The sequence below is a fragment of the Corapipo altera genome, unplaced genomic scaffold (genome assembly GCF_003945725.1).
Source record: "Corapipo altera isolate COAL_440 unplaced genomic scaffold, ASM394572v1 2b, whole genome shotgun sequence".
In the NCBI taxonomy this organism is placed as follows: Eukaryota; Metazoa; Chordata; class Aves; order Passeriformes; family Pipridae; genus Corapipo; species Corapipo altera.
This window is the reverse complement of record NW_020884874.1, coordinates 32,462,899-32,483,202: the sequence shown is the minus strand read 5'-3', so window position 1 is coordinate 32,483,202 and position 20,304 is coordinate 32,462,899. Positions and strand designations below refer to the sequence as shown.

Sequence of the window (20,304 nt, the reverse complement as noted above, 5' to 3'; positions counted from 1 at the left end):
TCGCTGGCATTGCTGGAGCAGCACCCTGTGAATGTTACAGAGACTATAAATATGGCAAGAATTCAGAGACTAGACAGGCTTCTGAGGCTGCTTCAAGATTTGGATGATCATTTAAATGTTCCTGGGAAAGCTTGAAAATTACAGCAACAAATGCTTTTTCACTGGACAATCAAGGAATAGCAGAAAAAATCAATTTTGTCTTTCATTTCAGAGGACCTACTGACTGCACGCAAAACTGCTTCTCTTAAAGCACACACATGTAAACAGAAATTTTCTGCATTGATGCTCTGTCTTGCTGCTTTGTCAATAACACCTGCCTCTTTTTAGTCCTTAGCATATAAGGCAGTAGCTACATGGCACACAAGTCCTGTGTTGGAGCAACTGAACTCTGCAAGTTATCATGGCATTTTGCCTAAGATTTTGTCTCACTCTCCTGCAGGGTTAGCTTCCTGGAGCCAGTTTACTCAGCTTTAGTGGTCTCAGTAACTGAACTATGTTGCTCAGAGATAGCTTGTCATACTGCTTTGTACAACAAATATCCTTACTGTCTGTCAGCAACTAGGAAGCAAGACGTTTGCCAAGTGTTTTAATACACACTTAAAAAGCAAATAATTTCTAAATGTAAATGTTCAAAGTACCTGTAACTGTAATTTCTTAAGAATATCTTTTTTTCACATTATAAACACAACTGGAGGATTTTAATGTTACACCATTTTCTCTTTTTCAGTACAGTGCAAATTATTCCACTGAACAGATTACACTCAGAATACTGAATGGATTCCTTGATGACTGTATTTTAGAAGCTTTTCAACTATGTTTTATATAGTAAAGAAAACAATACACATTGAGTGTTAAATCATGATATAAAAGTACCTATAAAACTGACTGCTGGTTTTTTTAAATGGCACTTAAATCCTGATTTATTTCCCTGAATGCATCACTTCTGAGAATCAGACTGAGATAGGTGCCTGGCTACAACTGTAGTTTACCTACACAAATTTGCATCTTCACATGCTCAGTGAAGTCCCAATTTCAATGGTCAAACGTCAAATAGTAGTCACCAAAAATTTGGAAAATTTTATTGCTCCTGTTAGATAACAGGACTAGCATAAGGAGAGATCTATGGAAATGCAAAAGTTAATAAATATTCTCTCATAACAGCTGAAAATAACATTTCACTCATGTTGAGATAGAGCTGAGAGTATATTTGTCAAATGTAAGCATAAAAAAGATGTAGTAATTGTCCCAAACTAAGTACTAAGACAGCAGGAAATTCAAAGATGAGATCATACTTAGAAAAAAATCCAAATACTTTGAGCTAGTCATGGTCTATTTCTTTTCTCTAAATCCTGTTGACCAATACTGCACTTGGGTTTGTGTTTGTGTAAACCATTAGTTTCATGTGGTCAAAACTTGTTTTAGCCTAGCTGGGTGATACGCCTTTAAAAACTTTGCCCATGTCTACATGTTTAATACTACTTATTTTTTCAAGACTTTTTTCATCTATTTATCCTATCTATTGTAAAATGATTTGGCTTACAGTGAAGACTTCCTGCTCAGTACGAGCTATGGACTTACAGTAAGTTATTATTTAAGATATGAAGATAATGACTGAAGGGACAAAAACACAGAGGGGGCATCTGCTGTTCTAAACAGCACTGTTGAAAGATAGATGAGTTTAAAAACACCCAACCAAACAAAACAGCCCCCACAATAACTACATCTATGGTTCTTTCACCCTTCATTCAACTGAATACAAAACCAAAGAGGCCTAGCACTGAGGCTATTGGTAAATATCTAGATAATCCGTTGTCAAGAAGAGCTCTGCCACACATTTGGTTTTCTGACAACCCAGAAGCCAAATTGCTTAGCTCACAATTTTAAAAAAATTTGACAAGAGCTTTTGTACTTCAGTACAAAAGGAAGCAACAAATTCCAGTGCTGTACTGAATAGTAACCTGACTATAATCCTACTAATTGAATTAGCGAACATGAGGATTGCTGACAGAGAACAATAGAAAGATTTTTTTTTTCCAAGGCATTAATAAAATCAGAATGTAGCTTTCAAACCTGCAATAAAATGCTTTAAAAGTTTTGAATATACTTAAATGTAAGTAGAGCTTTCTCTGATAATCAGACACTGCATGTATTATTTCAGTGTGCTTCTGCATTGAAACACAAGTAAATATTGATGTAGAGAGCCATTGATGCATAGTGTCCACTAAACAACATACCAGGAAAGGAAAACATGAATGCTTCATAACATATCACCTATCTGATCTTTGCTAAAGGAGTCAGAATGATTCCTTCATAGGTAAGCCTTCAACTGCCTTCAATTTCTAATGATGCATTGATGTCTTGGATTTCTGTACACATGCTTGAGCTAGAGGGTAGTGGATAGTCTAGCAGAATGAGTAAATGGAGACTCCAGAGCTAAAAGAGTTTGAGATCCTCTTCACAACAGCTAATCCTGTGACAGCCATGAGCTTTATAAAGCCACAGATGTCTGCTCCTGTCCAAAGCCTGACAAAGTGTTTCAGCAAAACAGACCCCGAGGACTTAGAGATACTCTTGTTTCCATGAATTTGAGGAGAATTTTTTTCATCTGTAAAAAAATAAATGGTAGTGGACAAAACACATCTGGCCTAAATATAAGGTATGAAAGAATATAGTCCCATGTTTATGAAACAGATCAGGTCATTAGAAGCAATGTATAATAAACTAGTTTAAAGACACAAATTTTGTTAGCAAATCACAAAGAAGTTGCAATAAATAAGGACCACGATTTTTAGTGACTGACAAACCAAAAAGAGAAACACAGCCTATCTCATAGTCCCACATTTTAAACTATGCATGCTATGATTATATTCATAAACAACAGATAGTGTGTCTGTACATGGAAAAACAAGGAACAGTTCTTTTTTAGGAACTGTCTGTAGGAAGAACATATGATTTAGTCAACAAAAGAGCTGGAATAACCTCTTGTATTCTTTCCAATGACTATAGTTTAGTATTTAGTAGAAGGAATGTTTTTGTTCTTTTCTTATGCTTTTTCTCTTCTGGCAAAGCATGGATTTTTTTGTGTTCTTGCACCCGGTCTGACAAACAATAACCCCACTATTTTAACATGTTCTAACCCACAGCTCTTTTTTTTCAGACAGCTGTAATTTCTGTGCTCTCAGACCAAGAAGGCAAGCTTCTGACCTCTGCCATTAATGCATATAGGTGATCAGACAGCATACAACACTCCAAGTAACAATTTCTTCTACTGTCCATGATGAAAAACTGTACAGCAATCCTAGTCTAGCAATGCTGTCCTGAAATTTCCCTGTCAACTCACTGACTTCATCATAAGTAAGGGGTGACTTCTAAATTAATTAATGAACATGTTTTCCTTCTTTCAGAAAAACCTGAAACTGTTAGTAGAAGGAACAGATGAAGTTCAGCCGAAGTGTGCTAAATACTAGACGGCTTTCAAAGATGATCAAATGTTAGTTTGGCAACAGCAGAAAATATTTTCTTAGCATAAGTTCCATCATCACAAATAGTTTTCCTGTTCTACAAAATATCCATACGTCCAAAGAGGAAAAACACAGGATAAGCATTTTTGTGTTTTAGGCCTGAATGTCTCTCTGTACTCTGACAACTTCTATTCATTATGTTATTTTCTTCTCTTCAGCAAACATATAGAAAAGTGACTTGAAAAACATAGGTGATCATCTGCTGACAGAAAGTGAGTGACATTTCTTCAATTTCCAGTGTTGGAGAATCTTAAGAAGATTGTAACTAATTTATGGGTTTTCTTGGATGCATTTTTTTAAAAGAATATCCTTTTACTTTGTTATTTTTCTTTTATTTTTAAAGTATATTTGTTCTACGCGACAAAACATCTAAAAAAAGGGTATATCTACCCAAAATACCAAGTCAGATCTGAAGTATGTTTAAACTGTCAGTTCCTTAGTGTCCTTCAGAAATTAAACCATATAATTAAACCAGTAGGCTTTTTGCACCTCTAACTCCTGCAATTACTCCAGTGACTTTGAGAAGGCAAGTGTTATTAAGTCTTTACAGTTACCACATATTTGCAGTATAAATTAATCCCATTTGCATACAGATTTATCCCAAAAAGCATCTGTAAAGGACTTTGTAAAATGTTGAGAATTAAGCTACTTTGGATTGGCATAAAGGGAACATTCCACAGACAAAGTTCCTTATGGGAAACAGTAATTAATGAATGGAGAATGAGAGGAGCTTCATCAGACAACCATGTTAACTCACACCTGTTTGATTACGTAAAGAGAGGAAATCTGTCGTGGAGAAGACTGATGTAGGGTCCTAAATTTAGGGGTAAATTTTATAGGACTTGATTTTTAGGAATTATAATTTAAAAAAAAGTCAAAAGTTCCTACTGTTTTCTGGGAGTAAATATTGTGCTTGATCCATTAGTCAAGTACAATTTTCCACAATAAAATGATTCTAATACTTTACAAAAAGAGCTCATGGTGTCTAAACTTTTAGCTGTGAGTTTGAAAATCTTACACCTTCGTGGGTTTTTTGGAGAGAAAAAGTTCAAATTTTGAAACAAATTATCCTTAAAAGAAATATGGGAGGTTTAGAGCACCTGTTTGAAAGCAAATCTTCAGAACATAAGTCTTGTGAACACACTGGTGTTCTGGCAGGGTCAAGTCTATAGAGGCACATTTGTCCCTTCTCTGCCTGAATAGACAGTTCTTATGCTTAATTAAACTAGTCATACACCATGAAATATATAGTTTAAGCACCATATCAAGTTACAATTACTATAGATATTCTATGCTTTCCAGTTGTAAAAGTGGAGTCATGCACTGAGGGAAAGTAATGGAGGGACAAAAGATGGGAAGAATGTTTGATGGGAGCTGACTTGGTTGACAATGGCCTATGAATACCCTCCTATAAGGATTCCTTCTGTTTGTTTCCAGCATTCTACTGTGCTCCTCTGTAACTGTAAGCACCTACTGGCCTAATGTTCTTCTCTTACTGAAGTATGAGGTAGCATTGAAAGGATGCTGATCCAATACATAAAAGCTGAAAAGAACAGAGGAAAGACTCTTCTAGATTGTTCACTCAGTCTGCTAGTACTAGAAGACACCAGAGAGACATTGCCAAATATTCTGATCAAGATTTTTCTGTGGCTCTCTAACTTAACACTGAACATCTACCTGATCATTCTGCAGAGATATGCATTTTTTGCAAGGTAACTACTATATTCTTCTGTCATCAAGCCACTCGGGATATCGATTACTCAGAAAAAAAAATAGCAGCCTTTTTTCAAGTATTTAGTGTGCTGAATCACTGGCTATGCTGTGCTTCTTCCTACTTTTGTCTTTACCCTAGAAATTTTAATAAGTCATATACACACTAATGTCAGTGGGGGCTCCAGGAGTTAGGCAGCCCTACAGAAAATCAGATTTCATAGTATTTGTCTTCAGGAGATTTACAGATTTTCCTGATGTACAGGTAACAACTTAGCAGGACAAAAATAACATTGCTTCAGATTTTCAGATGTTCTACTGCTGGCAAACTTTGTCTTTGGAAACAAGTACATTGCAAGATACAATTACTGACTTGCCAACCTAGCTATACTTAACATCTTAGAATGACAATGTGTGCTAGTTTTTGTAAATACTACTAGTTGCATTTAGCACTGGAAGGAATATATATTTTGTGTGATTTCTACAGACTCAATCTTTTCTATAGTGCCAGATGCTGATGATATAAACACTAAAATGTGAATTAGTCTCTAAACCCAGTTTTGTTAGGGGGTTTATGTGACAGAAATACAGGACAAATAACATTTTCTTGCAAAACATTTTACATACAATGTATGTGAAAAAAAAAAGCAGAAGAAAACAATGTTATGAAACTCTGATTTAGAATTGAACCCAAGAATCTGAAAAGAAATTCTGGTGCAGTACATGCAACTACAGCATAATGAATAATCAGCTCTCAAAATTTCTGAATTAATCAGCTTTTATTCTTTAGTCTGCATTTGTCACTGAGTATTCCTCTTTGTTATTTGTTCCTGTTCTCTACTAGGCTGCCCACTTTTCACATAAAACAAATGTCTACTTATGGATTTATAATACATTAACCAAAGTGAAGTAATTATTTACTGTGCTATATGCCCCATCAAAATTAGTCTGACAGTATATTTGACTGGTTTTAGATATACAACACTGCAGAAAACGGGAAATCAATAGAATTGCTAAAATGTATTTTGACTTAACTGAGGTAAATATGTAATTAAATCCATACATTTTGATTTTAAAAAATTAATTCCACCTTTATAAACTATTTGGTTTGTATTTATGAGATGCTGGAGTATAGATCCCGTAAATAAGGAAGAACAAAATTAAGTGTAATTCAGTTCTTACATAAAAATATTTAGCTAAGTTCAGTCTTAAAAGATCAATGAAAAGCAACAGTAATATGCTGATATATCATAAACATTCTCATCCTGTTTATTATTTATATTATTAAACAATTTCAATCTAAATAATTGCAAGATTTTCAGACTTCTGACACTATAAAAAAGACATTTCTGGAGTAAACTGTAGAAACCACCCACAAGCAAAGGATGTATTATTTTAGAATTATTATTAGTATTAGAAAAATAAAATTATACTGTACCTGTTGCACTTAACGAGAAATTAAGGGTGGTAGGTATAATAGCAACAAACTACTTTAGTGGTTGGAGTACAAGATAAGAGGTATATTCTTGACACAGTCAATAGGTAGGTATATTTTTATCAGAGACTCAATTTCTCATATTTAAGTAGGTCAATATCCTTTTAAAACAGTTACGGATGATCCGGTAAAATACCACAACAATGTCAGAAGATTATACTACAATCACCACAACATCACAGAAAAGTGTGATAAAACAGCTTGGATATTTATTATTGAAAAATACAATAAAGGCTATGAATAACAATTATTAAGAGTATCATATTCAAAATTAAAATGTGGGTAAGCTTTTGAGCTGGACGTTTTCTGCCCTGAAGTCCTACAGGTAACTACAGCTGCTCTTGAGCCCCATAGGAAACTGAGCATATACAGAAGCACGGGGTGCCCTCAGTACTGTAGGGGAGTATGTTTGCTCTTGATTCAGTGAAGGTATTTTATCCCTTAGCTAACAAAACTTCTTCAGTTTTTTTGCCTTGTTGTTGGTCATTCAGGCTGTGGTTCCCAGCCCATGACAGAGACTGTGCCATTTTAATAAAGTCTCTTGACACCTTGTTATCTCTGACTTTATTTGTTCTTCCAAACTCACTCTCTATTCCCACCGTCTTCATTCTATCAATTTGGACTTGATACTGTATCAGGTCATTTCAGCATCCTAGCCTTGATAGCAAATTATAATCTTTTTGCCAGATCATATTCACTAGTAGGAAAAACATCAGGGTGAAGCAAGTATTGAACCTGGCCCAAGAGAATAGGCAGGAATATACAACTGCTGGTGGCAGAGAAAGAGGAAACAGGATTTAGGAATAGGAAATGTGGAACTCCAACCAATACAAAAAAGCCAAGCCTTCCAATGCTAGTCTTATAAGATCCTGTATATCCTGATGAATATGAAATTGAAAATGTTTCCAAGTATGCATTGTTTAAAATTGATTACTTAGTAAACTGTACATTTTAATACAAAATTACAACTGCAAAGCCACATTTCATGTCTTGTTTTAATGATTTCAGTGAACTTGAGGAAAAATACATAGGTCCAGATTTAATCATTTTTGTCACAAAAAATAAATTGTAAGAACATGTAAAAATATGTGTTATACTTTACCCTTATGCAAAGTAGGAACACTCTAAATGTCCACACAGCCATGCTCACTATCCACCTTCAAATCCCTATTTAAAATCCTTCTTTGCCATGAAGACAAAAAAGCACAAAACCCTCCTATAGACAACTGCTAGATGGCTGTTTTCCTGACCACTGTTTTCATACTGATCAGAGCTGGTTTGTTGCTTTCTTGTGCTTTCCCTGCCCATGTGTTTTCTTCCACCTTTAATGGCAGAGTTGCCCTATAGATTGTGAGATCTTTGGAGTAGGGAGGGTCCCTTTGTAGCATGTTTGTGCTGTGGGGAAAAGGAATCTAGGGATCTAGAACTCTACAAATGAGATCACTTGCCTTCATGGGACATAAGGCCTAGATATGGCACTTTCTTCTTCCCCTATGCTTGAAACATTCTGCAGGAAGGAGTCAAAAACGACAAATCAGCACGAAGAAGGATCTCTAGTCCCTGATGACATCAGATAATTTGTTACTCTTAATCAATCCAACTCTGTCCCTTCTGATCTACTGTTCATTCCAGCCTTTTTGTGTTTTATCTCATACTATATTTATTTCAGTTTCAGCTATAGTTTTTTCTATTCTCATCCCTCTATCTTCCTCTTTCTTTTTTTTTTTTTTATGAAATATTACTGAAAAATATTTAAGTTCTATGTAAAGCCTTGCACCTTTGGCTTTATAAGCCATGTAGATCTCCACTGCAAAGAAGCTAGTACTTATTTATGGGATGCTAAAAAAGTACAGTCAGAGAAGCAGAAAGAATTTTTATAGTTTTGGCGAGGCTAATTCTTGATTATAGGTATTGATCCTGTGTCTTGCTAAAAAAAATGGTGAAAAACTGGCAGAGGTATAGCAAAGAACCACAAGGCCTGAGAAAACACCACACAGTGTGAGACTTCAGAACTGCAATGTTTTTCAGCTATTAAGAAAGAAGACTGGAAAGTAACTTGACTACAGTACATAAATGTCTTCATGGAAAGAAAATATTATCTACTAAGAAACTTTGATCTTATAAAGAGAGATTTCACTAAAACAAAATGTTGAGCACCAAAGTCAAATTCAAATGCAAATTGAAAATGCAATTGAGATTAGGCATGCAATTCCAACAGTAAGAACATCTGGCTACTTAAGAAATGCAAACCAAACAGGGGCTTCAAATAAGGCATGGTTACCTTTGTGGAAGTTAAAAATCAGTCAACCTTTGAGCTCTCCCTTTCTCAATAAGAGGCTGGTTTTATTCAAATACACATTATCAGGCATCACCATCAGTGTTGATGGTCTGCTTATCTCTTTGGCTTTGAAATCTATGTACCTCCTGACACTCAGCAACTCCATGGCCTCAGTTCTACCAATCTTACCTGTCTTCTCCTGATTCCTAAGTTATTGTGCAATGGCTGGCTGTTTATTATAGAAGATTCTTTTGAAGTACTGAGTTAAAATATAATTAACTCTTCTGAAGTCTCAAAACCTCCTTCCAAACCTGCAGCAAAGTGGAAAGATTAACTACCTCATATTGCTTAACAACTACAGAACTTACTAAGCATTGATACCTTATGAAGTTACAGTTCATAAGGTTACAGTTTTGGGGACCAGGATAATTTGCAAAAATAGTATATCCTTTCATTGCAATCAATATAACAACTACAAATTTTGTGGTGCAATTCAAGAAAATTGAGAGATATTCATCTAGGTGTTTTCAGGACATTTGGTGCATCTCTCACACAGCAAAAAAAAAGAATATAGACTGCAACTGTATTAATGAAACAGGGCCAAAGCATGGCCAAGCACTGCTCCAATACTGCCTGTACTGTTTAATTATCAGCAGCCATCCAAGCACAAATGCTGAGCCACTAGAGAACATGCTCAGGATATTTTATTTGCTAATACAGACATAGCCATAGAATCTAAGGCTATAAATACATGACAATTTCCTCCCCTAAGAACTGGATTAAAATATCTATTTAATAAATCTATCCAGTCGTATCTTAAAGGCCATTGTAGAATCCTAAATATGATACATAAATTGTTCCAGGGCATAACAACTACACGAGCAACTAGAACTTAAAGTAAGTTGAGTTTGAAACTAATAACTTTTAGTCTTTGGAAACTGTATTACCCTCTGTTGGCAAAATTAAGTGCTACCAAGAGCTTGTATCATTTCTTTGTCATGAGTAGCTATCTATTAGTCAGATAACTAAGTCCTCTCTCAATAGTTTCTGTAGTGTATAAAGGACTAAACTGAAACCTGTAAATTTCATGTTTCAGGACATTTTTTTTTCTAATTCTAAGAGCCTTTGAAATCTCTCCAATATTTCATGTCCTTCTTGAAGTGTAAATATCAGCTTTAAACACAGCACTGTCACAATAGTTCTCAGACAATTGCAAGAGAAGTGTAGGGAAGAGAACAAAGGTCTCTATGTAACCTTTGTAACAAAGATTTTCGATACTGTGAGCAGAAAAGGTCTGTGGCAGATTTTGGACCGTTTAGGATGTCTCCCCAAGTTCCTAAAAATGATCATCTCACTTCATGAGGATCAGCATGGCCAAGTCAGATATGGTGATGCACTTTCTGAGCCCTTTCTAAAAACCAATGGTGTGAAACAAGGCTGCATTCTTGCACCAACTCTATTCACAATCTTTTTCAGCATGATGCTCCAAAGGGCCACGGCAGACCTCAATGATCAGGACAGTATCTACATCCGATACTGTACTGATGGAAGCCTTTTCAACCTAAGGCGACTGAAGGCCCACACTAAGACCTTAAATCATCTTGTCCGGGAGCTGCATTATGCTGATGACGCTGCCCTTGTTGCCCACACAGAAGCAGCTCTGCAGCATTTAACATCCTGCTTTGCTGAGGCTGCTGAGCTCTTTGGACTGGAAGTCAGCTTAAAAAAGACAGAAGTTCTCTATCAGCCTGCACCTCAGGAAGTCTTCCATCATCCCCATATCACCATTGGCCAATCAGAGTTCAAATTGGTCTAGTGTTTTACTCACCTGGGAAGAATCTTCTCCTCAGATGGTAAGATTGACGGAGAGATAGACAACAGGTTAGCAAAGGCATATAGAGCTTTTGGAAAACTCCATAAAAGAGTCTGGCGAAATAAACACCTGAAGAAAAGTACCAAGATCAGCATTTACAGAGCCATTGTGCTGTCTGCTCTTTTATACGGGTCCAAATCATGGGTCATCTACCGCCACCACCGGCGACTCCTAGAACGCTTCCATCAGCGCTGTCTCCGTACAATCTTAAACATCCACTGGCCAGATTATGTGACCAATACATCTGTTCTAGAACAAGCAGCAGTTACGAGTTTTGAGGCCATGTTGCTGAGAACACAGCTGCGTTGGGCAGGACACGTCTCCAGGATGAAGGACCATCGCCTCCCTAAGATGAGGGAGGTGCTCTATGGTGAACTTGCCGCCGGCTGCCGCAAGAGAGGAGCCCCGAAGAGAAGATACAAGGACTCCCTGAAACAACATCTTGGCCATATTGATCTTCATCGCTGGTCTACTCTGACCTCCAATTAGGAGGTCTGGAGACACACTATCCATAACGCTGCTGCTTCCTTTGAGAACCCTTGCAGGATCACCATTGAAAAGACAATGTAGAAAGAATCGTGTCTTGCCGATACCATCCAAGGAGTCTTTCTCCTGTGCCTTTTGCAACCAGTCTTGTCTATCTCACATTGGCCTCTTTAGCCACCAGCGCGCTTGTAGCAAATGTGGGCAGAGCCCTTCCCAAATCTTCATTCGCAAAGCCCAGCCATGGTGATAGTTACAATAGTTTTAATGAAATATGTGCAGATATGTTCAACTTCTACTTGATAGTCCTTCTCTTATAAGCATTCTATTATCCCATTTAACCATAGCATGGCATCAAGAATTCCTGTTGATGCAGTGGTCTTCAATGACCTTATGTTCTTTTCTGGGTCATCATTTTCAAAGACAAGCTCTATTATGTAAGTACAAGGTGTATCCTTTGTTTACAGGTTTACTATGCTTCACCTAGATATATTAAAACAAATCTGTTTTTCTACTATATGGTGATTATGAGAATTTTGTATTTGTTTTACTTTTTTCATACCAGATATTTTTATCTACAAAGGTTTTGTAACATTACTTGTATGAGCAATCACACCATCGATGAACATGAAGCCAGGAAATAATTCCCTCTGAGCGATCCCTTCACTTGTGGCCATCAGTATCTTCCCAAAAATGACTGCATTTTGACATCAGCTTCTAAGGTTGTCCCTAATACACCTAGTATACTGATTAATTCCCTGTATTACACTTCTAAACAAAGTGTCATATATCACCAAAACAAATCAATTGAAACATTCATGTATAGTATGTCAACCTGCATCATTAAATGGCCTGTTTGCAAAAGAAATGCTGTGTATGTTTAACATCAATTGAACAGTCTTAAATTAATTAGGAGAGTTTACCTTTCTATTTATTTAATTTTTTATTTGTCAAAATAATTTTTCCATGGAATTTGTATTTATATTATTGTATTATTCTGGATAGGCTAGTTGTAAATCCATAGTTACAGGTGCATTGAAAACGTGGTTAAAATTAATTATTTTAATTTTTAATAGTTTATATATATATGTATTCTTCCCTAACTCAAATTAATTATTATTAGATAGAATATTTGTGAATGTTTTCTTTGATTCAATGAAAGATATGAAGCTAAATGATTTTTTAAAGGACTGATTAAAATAACACAGAACAAAACACTGGCATAATATGTTAGCTTGGATGTCTCTAGCTTTAAGTAATTAAAACTTCATAAATACATTATTTACAATATATGTAAATATTGATTAAAATCTCACAGAGGAGCTGTGTGATTAATTAACAACATACCTTTTATACATATTTTCTCTACTTATCTTAAAACTTGTGAGAGAACAAATATTTACAGGAATACCTTACACTTACAGCTGAATCCATGCTATACCCTTACTCCCACTAGTGACACATATTCCAGCCCCCTTTGCTACTTGTCAGATATTTCACTTGCCCTCAGTCTGATCCTTGATGCTCTAAAGTGCCATATGATAGGAGATGCTTAGATACAGAAAGATACATATACACACAAGCATGCTAATAAACACCCATGCATATGTATACTTGGAGTCGCAACAAAGATTTTTTTAAAAATTTGGATTGCTTAGTTGAAATTATGCATGCAAATACGTTACAAGTTAATGATTCCTAAATTCATGAAGGAATCATAGCTCACGATGATCTGGGGTTTTAATGTTTGTATTTAGAATTTGGTATCAGCAACCTTAACACACACTACCATATCTTCTGTAGTTGTAGCAATCGTAGCAAAACTAGAATGCAGATTTGGTCACTGGTTATGCCTTTTACTTCCTGTTTGTGGTTAGTTGCAAAGGATGGAGAGAAAGTTTTACTTTCTAGGCCAAAATTTAATAAGAATATAATAAAACATTGTTACAGTAAAGTTTTCACAATAAAATTTCTGATAAAATACCACTTCTATCATTAATGTTCTAATATAGCAAAGCAATGTCACAGAGAACTAAGCTCCCAAAATATTGAAGATTTATCAGAATATACTGGATTTCTTATATTTTAATTCAGACAAAGATAACATCATCTGTTTGGTGCTGACTTAAGAATACACACTCAAGACATTTGATACACAAATCAATAATGAAGAGCATGCGATTCCCTGCACTTCTATTCTGAGTGATTCATTTGTAAACTGTGTAGAATGAAAATTAAGATAATGTGTTGTCACATACCATGTTCTTTAATGGAATGCAGGTTTTATTTGATATTGTAGCATTCTTTTCAGTGCAAGATTTTGGTCAATTTTCTTGAGTGGCCAGGGAGGCCAGGAAGTGTATCGGTTAAAACTCAAGTTTTTAAACCTGTAATTCAGCACGTAGAACTGGTTTATCAGCTCAGGGAGCTAAATCAAAACATCTCAGTTTCTCTACTGGTTTTTTTAATAGTAGTAGAATTTTGTTAACAAATTCTTGTGTTTGTAAATTCTTTTGCCACTGAACCAAACTCTGCAGAAAGAAAGCTATTTAAATAAACTGCAGAATATATTTATCAGCTGCTATAATATGCCATCATTTTCAGATACATGTACTCTTCAGTTGCGTATCATGTTCAAAAACCCCTTATAGAAGAAGATAGTGTATACATTCTCTACCCACATTCCTTTACACAGAAATATGAAATGTTTTTGCCTTACACCAACCAGATATTCCTGTTGTTTCAACAACAAAGAAGAAAATAAATAAATAAAGACAATATAATAATTGCGGAAGGCCAGATCCTAACAATGTGAAATGTCAACTGTCTGCATCACAAACAAGATTTGGCACAGAGAAATGTAGAGAAAACTGAGTATCACTGAAGTCAATAGGAAAACCCCTGCTAATTTCAATACTCAGGAGTTCTGATTGAGTGTTTAAAAGAAAAGTAAATAGGCTTGTATAATTTAAGATGAAACTAGATAAGTTGATTTTTCAAGGAAATGAAAGGAACTGCTCTCAAAAACTGAAAAAGAAAATGAGGTTTTTTAATTAGTTTTCATACACTGTCAAGTACAGGTTCTCATAGCATCTTGTTTATTCTTTCATTATATGGTTTATGGAAGCCCGTGAAACCTATATTTGCAAAAAATCTGTGCATTAAGGTAAGCCTGAAGAGGACATGTTCAGAATCTTGCAAATGAGATGACTAATATACATGAAACCATTGGACTCAATATCCTGAGGCATGAGCATACTGTCACAACTGACTGGTGACTCAGAAGTGCAAATGCTCCTTCAATCTAAAAAACATTAATGTGGGAGAAAGACAGATGTTACTAAAGAATACAGGATTTACACTAAAAGGATGAAAATTCATTTCTCTTCCTGAGCATAATCAGCAGTATAGAAGAAAAAAAACAACAATCAAACCAAACCAAGGCATAAATGCTTCTGATTAAGTATATTTCTGTGTTTGTTCTCCTATTGTATATGATTTGTATTGCTGTAAACAATCCTCTCCATGCTGTCATTACAGAGCTAAGAGCAGAATCAACCTGTTACCTATTAGCTGTCTGGATATGGACAGAATTTATCTAGAGACTGAAGTAATTAAGGTCTTTTACAACTAGAAGCTAGTTTAACAAAACATGTATATTTTTTTTTTTACCTAGCCTTTAAATTGTCTAATCTAATACTTATCATAAGTTTTTCATCAGTTAGATTTAATTTCTCCAACACAAACAAAGCATGTTTGATCTTTAGGCGCCCTTATTAGAATTGCTAAATAAAAGAACACAAGGTAATTCTGTAATGCTATTTCAGATCAAAATACCCTTTGGCCAATATTTCTCCTCCTTTGATACATGATGCACATTTTCAAATTTTAGCACATTTGCAAAGCTTACTGTCTATTTGTGTCCGTGTTCAAAGAATACTGCTGACTGAGATCAACCAGGAGTTTATCTTGTTGCCACTGATTTTATCTTCCTCCTGCCTTTTTTCACAATTAGTACTGCATATTTTAAGATTAAATCTGTCTGGAATATGCTCTATTCTACTGAACAATCCGCAAGCAACAGAGAACAGTAGCATAGCGCTGTCACCACTTGGAATGTAGTAGGCTGATAATTTTGCTCATAGAAGGCACAGAGAGATGCAGAAGAAACACATGACATTTTCTTGAAATGAGCTAAATATAAATATCTAAAAGGTAGAATTTACAGTTATTCCTGAGGGGTAGATTGGCTACATGCAAAGACTGTTTACACAAACTGTGTGCAAAACTGCATATACAAGAGAGTTTCTTGGGAAAAAGAAATATTTAATGGTCATCTAATGACCAGTTTTTATGAAATACAGTGAATGGGAAATCTCTGAAACATCAAGACAGATGTAATTTAGTAAATCAGTATCAAACAACAAATACATTTTCAAAAATTTCTGAAATTAACTTGGAGTTTGAATATCAGAAAAAAGTATTTCCTTTAATTTTATCAGGCAATTTAATAAAAGAGATCTTCTTCTACAAACAATGCCTACCATAATTTCTTGCAATTTCACGCAAGTCTAATTAAAAAAAAAAGTCATTTTGACAGCTTATTTTACCAGATGGAACTGTTCATAATACATTTGAAAATATTCTTATTCAGACATTAGCACATATATTATACACAGTATGCACAGTATGTATATGCTGAGAGTCCATCACTGAGACAAAATAACAGAGCTGCTAAGCACCCTGAACTTTTTCTAGACAGATTTAATGAACCAAAATGAGGGAGGACAAAATTATAGTGATAAATTTGAGTAGAAACTGGTAATAATCAATGTATCGTGTTTGGTTAACTGTTTAGGGTTTTTTCTCCTCAGGAGACTGAATACTTCTTAGTGTCCAAGATTTTGCCTCCTAAGTGTTTCGAAGTTGAATGTCCTTTAAGGAGGTATTGGCATTGATAATTAGCATTGATAATAGGCATTTTGGAAAAGGAAATAAGTGATTAATGCTGTGACAAGAAAAGAGTATTTCTTAATAATCAACATACATACATTTTTCCTGTGATACACAACAGCTTTCTGACTCTTTTCTATTGTTCTATGAAAACTCTTGCATCTTTGATGTGAAATTACGCAGCATACTTTACAAGAGCAAAGTATTGAGATTAAAAGCCAAATGCTTAATGAAGATTAAGCAAAAAAATCACATCTAACTAATTAATAAAGGAGATTTCTTGCACAATGAACACGGTAGATGAGAAAAGAAACCCCAGCATGAAAGAGGATAGTCCTCCCAGCTCATGCTGGGACTCTACATGTAGGGTGAGAAAAACAAATTCTCTTAAGCAGACTCATCCTCTGTCCTCTGCAGCTCTACCTTAGACTGAAGATGGACCTTCTGAGTGAGGGAGCTTCAAACCACTTTTTAGCAGGTCCTTTGTCACAGGTGTGAAAGCTCTGCTTGGACAAAATAGAGAATCAAGGCATTTTGATCTGCAATTTTTTTATTTTTTCTTTTTGTAAAACCATTTCTAATTATTATCAAGTTCAGAAAAAAATGCAGACATCAAATTACTGTAATTTAAATGATAATAATTGCACATAACAAGTCTCAAATACACACTAGCCTTGTTTGAGAAAGTGACTTGAAAAATGCAATTTACACAAGTGCAGACTGAAACAATATATTCCTTGATTCTACAGATCACTTATGGAGATCTGGTATACAACGACTATCAGTAATGTCCAACTAGAATCTAAGACTTCTTACATTTACCAGAAATTTTACGTACAGTCCTTGGGAAATGGTGGTAATTTTCCTGCATTATATGAATATTTTTTAATATTATGAAAACTAATAAATAATATAAAACTATCTATTATATGCTATCTATAACATCTAGAATAATATATAAAATAAACTACAAAATACTATAGAGTAATATTTTTAAATATTATAAAAATATTATAAAACCATCTATTTTAAGGAACACTGATATTTTACTTAGATTCTGTTAGTATTTAGTATTCAGAAGTTACTTCATTAAAATCTATTCACTACAGAAAAAATGTATGTTATTTGTATAAAGCTGTGAATGACAGCATGATGAGCAAGCTCCATCTCCCAAAGATAAAACAAAGTTCAAGGAGTGGATTAAAGTGAACCAAATATCAGTGGCTGTCTGCTTTTGTAGATCATTCTGTTTAGATGCCTATTGCTATAAGCTGACTGTGTGCAACTTGAAAAGGAATATTCTATTGTAAATGTATCCTCAACCAGCACAGATGGCATAAAATGCTTAATGTTGTTTTCACACGATATGCCATGCTGTAAGAAGATATGGCTAGAATAAATACATTTTATTTTGTCTTCTGACATTTTTCCATATGATTTAATTATTCAGAGAATAGTATAAAACAGAACTTCAGTATGAGTATTCATTACTTAAAAGTGAATGCAATACTTTGCCAAAAATGAAAATAAATTTGCATGACATGTAAATAATATAACTGTTGGTGGCACTTGGTTTAGCTTATGTATTTTGCCCAAAGGGACAGGTGATTATGAGCTTACTTTCCCCTTCATCGATATATTCTGAACAGTTTACATAATAAACAATTATTCAGATATCAATGTATAAATTCACAAAATTTTTCTTTCATTGCCAGAGAAAGAAAAGATTGATTCTACCCTACTTTCACTACGTCTTTTGATGACAGAAGAAAGAAACTAACAATAGTTACATGCAGAAGTGGAAAGGAGAAAGGACAGATTCTGTGTCAGCTCTGTGCAGATGCAGAGGAATCAAGTACAATAACCTTTTACATGCAGTAGTCAAGAAATAGTACTGCACAGATACTTTTTTTTTCCCCGTTTCAGAACAAAGAGGCTGAGTTCATGCATCACTGAATGTGAGGCAGCAGCTTCCCATCAGGGACTGGCTCTTGGGGAACCCACAGGCAAAACAATGCAAACTGTAATTAGAATACTTTTCTCTCCTATTCTGGGAATAAACAGTCTTTTCATTGTTCATGTTTACACAAATAACAAAATGTTCAGCTGTGTTTTAGTAACTATAGATGATACAGTAGCAGTCTTGTTATAGAAATATATATGTCAATGTAATTTAGGATTTATAATTAATATAGAAATTCTTTAAGCATTTTCAACCTCTGGAGTTGCTCAAGCATGCATTTTGTGCATAGTATATGACTCAGATTCTATAATGTCTTTTCTGCTTAAATATTTTCAATTAAATGATGTTAAGTATGATCACATTGATAGTATTTAACTTCCTATATTACCTTTTTCAAAGCTTTTAAACTTATTAGCTAATATACTGGAGAAGTAGTACGAAAAATACTAAATCTGCTTGTCTGACCTCAAGTAATAGTTACAGAATTGCTCAAATTTATTTTGGTCCAATAAAAAATAGCATTAGCATTTTTATTGCCTGCAATTATAATTACTTTATAGTAATGGAAGTCCTCACATTTTAAGCTAGACCTCTGCCTTTTAAGCTAGACTATCTACCTTTATATTCATTATTTACTTACAGAAAGAAAACACATGAGAAAATTTAATATCTAATGTCAATGCATAGCCTATTTATAAATGGATGCTATATTTCAGAAATTAAAACCAAAACTATTAATATTTTATTACTACTCTCTATTAGACCTGTAACATACTGTACAAAGCAGACCTTCACTAGCTGGGGATAGGTTAGGAGATCTAGTACATTTCCTCTGATTTTATGATTCCCTTTAGATCACTGTGTTTGGAATAATAATAACATGTACCAGTACGATGACTAACTCCATCTAATGTTAGATGACTAATAAAAAACTAATGGCAATTACACACCATGGTCAGTTTGGTGTCAAAGAAATGAGTTTACTATTTAGGCTTTGTATGGGTAAGAAGAGTGACTGTTCCATTGAATAAGCAAATGAAACCAATAAAGAGTTTGCTTTTAAAATGCATACTGCATATGAGAAAGTAAAATAAAGATTCATAAGCAAAAATCTAAATTATTTTGGTTACCAGCAGCATATGTACTTTTCCATGAGGAGCCATCCAAGTGTACTATAGGTACTAGCTTATGTTCTAACAACATTATTATCTTCACTTTAGAATACACTTGACAAAATGGCTCAAGACATCAAAAGGGCATAGGATGGAGACTTCCTAGAATACAACAAGTTGGCCTTGAATAGATTTTTACCTCCTGCTACTGTATACCCTTTACCATAAATTACAGAATAGTAATGGTAGGGATACCTTTGAGAGAGCTTCCTGACATATCTAACTTTGCCAGAATTATAAGTATTTTTGAATCCATTAATCCCTAGCTCAGCTGTTTTAAATGACAGATAGCCTTAGAACATGAAAAAAAAAATTCTATCTTCTCAGTTCTAATATTTCTTTCTTTTTTGTTTTATGAGCAAAAGAGGATTTGTAGGCATCATAAGGTTAAATTGCGATTACAGAATTTCACAAAAATACTTTAGTTTTCTGGCCAAAGTTGCTAGACTTTGGGGATCTAAAACCAGGTGTCTAATCCTATGTTTCAGTAACTGAAAATGGAACTTGACTGTCAAAGAATGGAAGCAGCTGCTGGAGAAGTAAGGCCCATAATTTATTTTCTAAGGTCCTCTTCAGGCAACACAGGGCTTGGAGGCTAACCAGATATATTTGAGAGAAACAGTATTTTAGTATATAATACTGAATTTCATACAGAAGCTCAGACAAGTTACTGTGACCATATACAAGGATGTCTATCTGCCTCTGAAGTAGCCCATAAGAAATTGAGTGAAAATTTGGCTTCAAGCCTCATGATACACAGCTCCAAATCTCAGTCTGGGATGACTAGTATGAGTAACGTAGCTTTTAAACTGTAGTTTTTAATTTGACAGCAAAAGGAAAGTAGAATTTTTTATGT

At 34.7% G+C, this 20,304-nt stretch overlaps 1 protein-coding gene across 4 annotated transcripts in view; it reads right to left on the bottom strand.

Annotated features, from left to right (window-relative positions):
* The window catches only part of PACRG (parkin coregulated), a 224,784-nt gene that overhangs the window by 50,407 nt on the left and 154,073 nt on the right, over positions 1-20,304 (bottom strand). The window contains exon 6 of one of the 4 annotated variants that reach the window (XR_003526110.1): positions 16,737-16,816. The exons of 2 other annotated variants lie outside the window; for them this stretch is intronic. The gene's annotated coding sequence lies outside the window, so the exon portion shown is untranslated. Of the gene's footprint in view, positions 1-16,736; positions 16,817-20,304 lie in introns of those variants that run through there. One more of the 4 variants, XR_003526109.1, reaches the window with a different exon arrangement.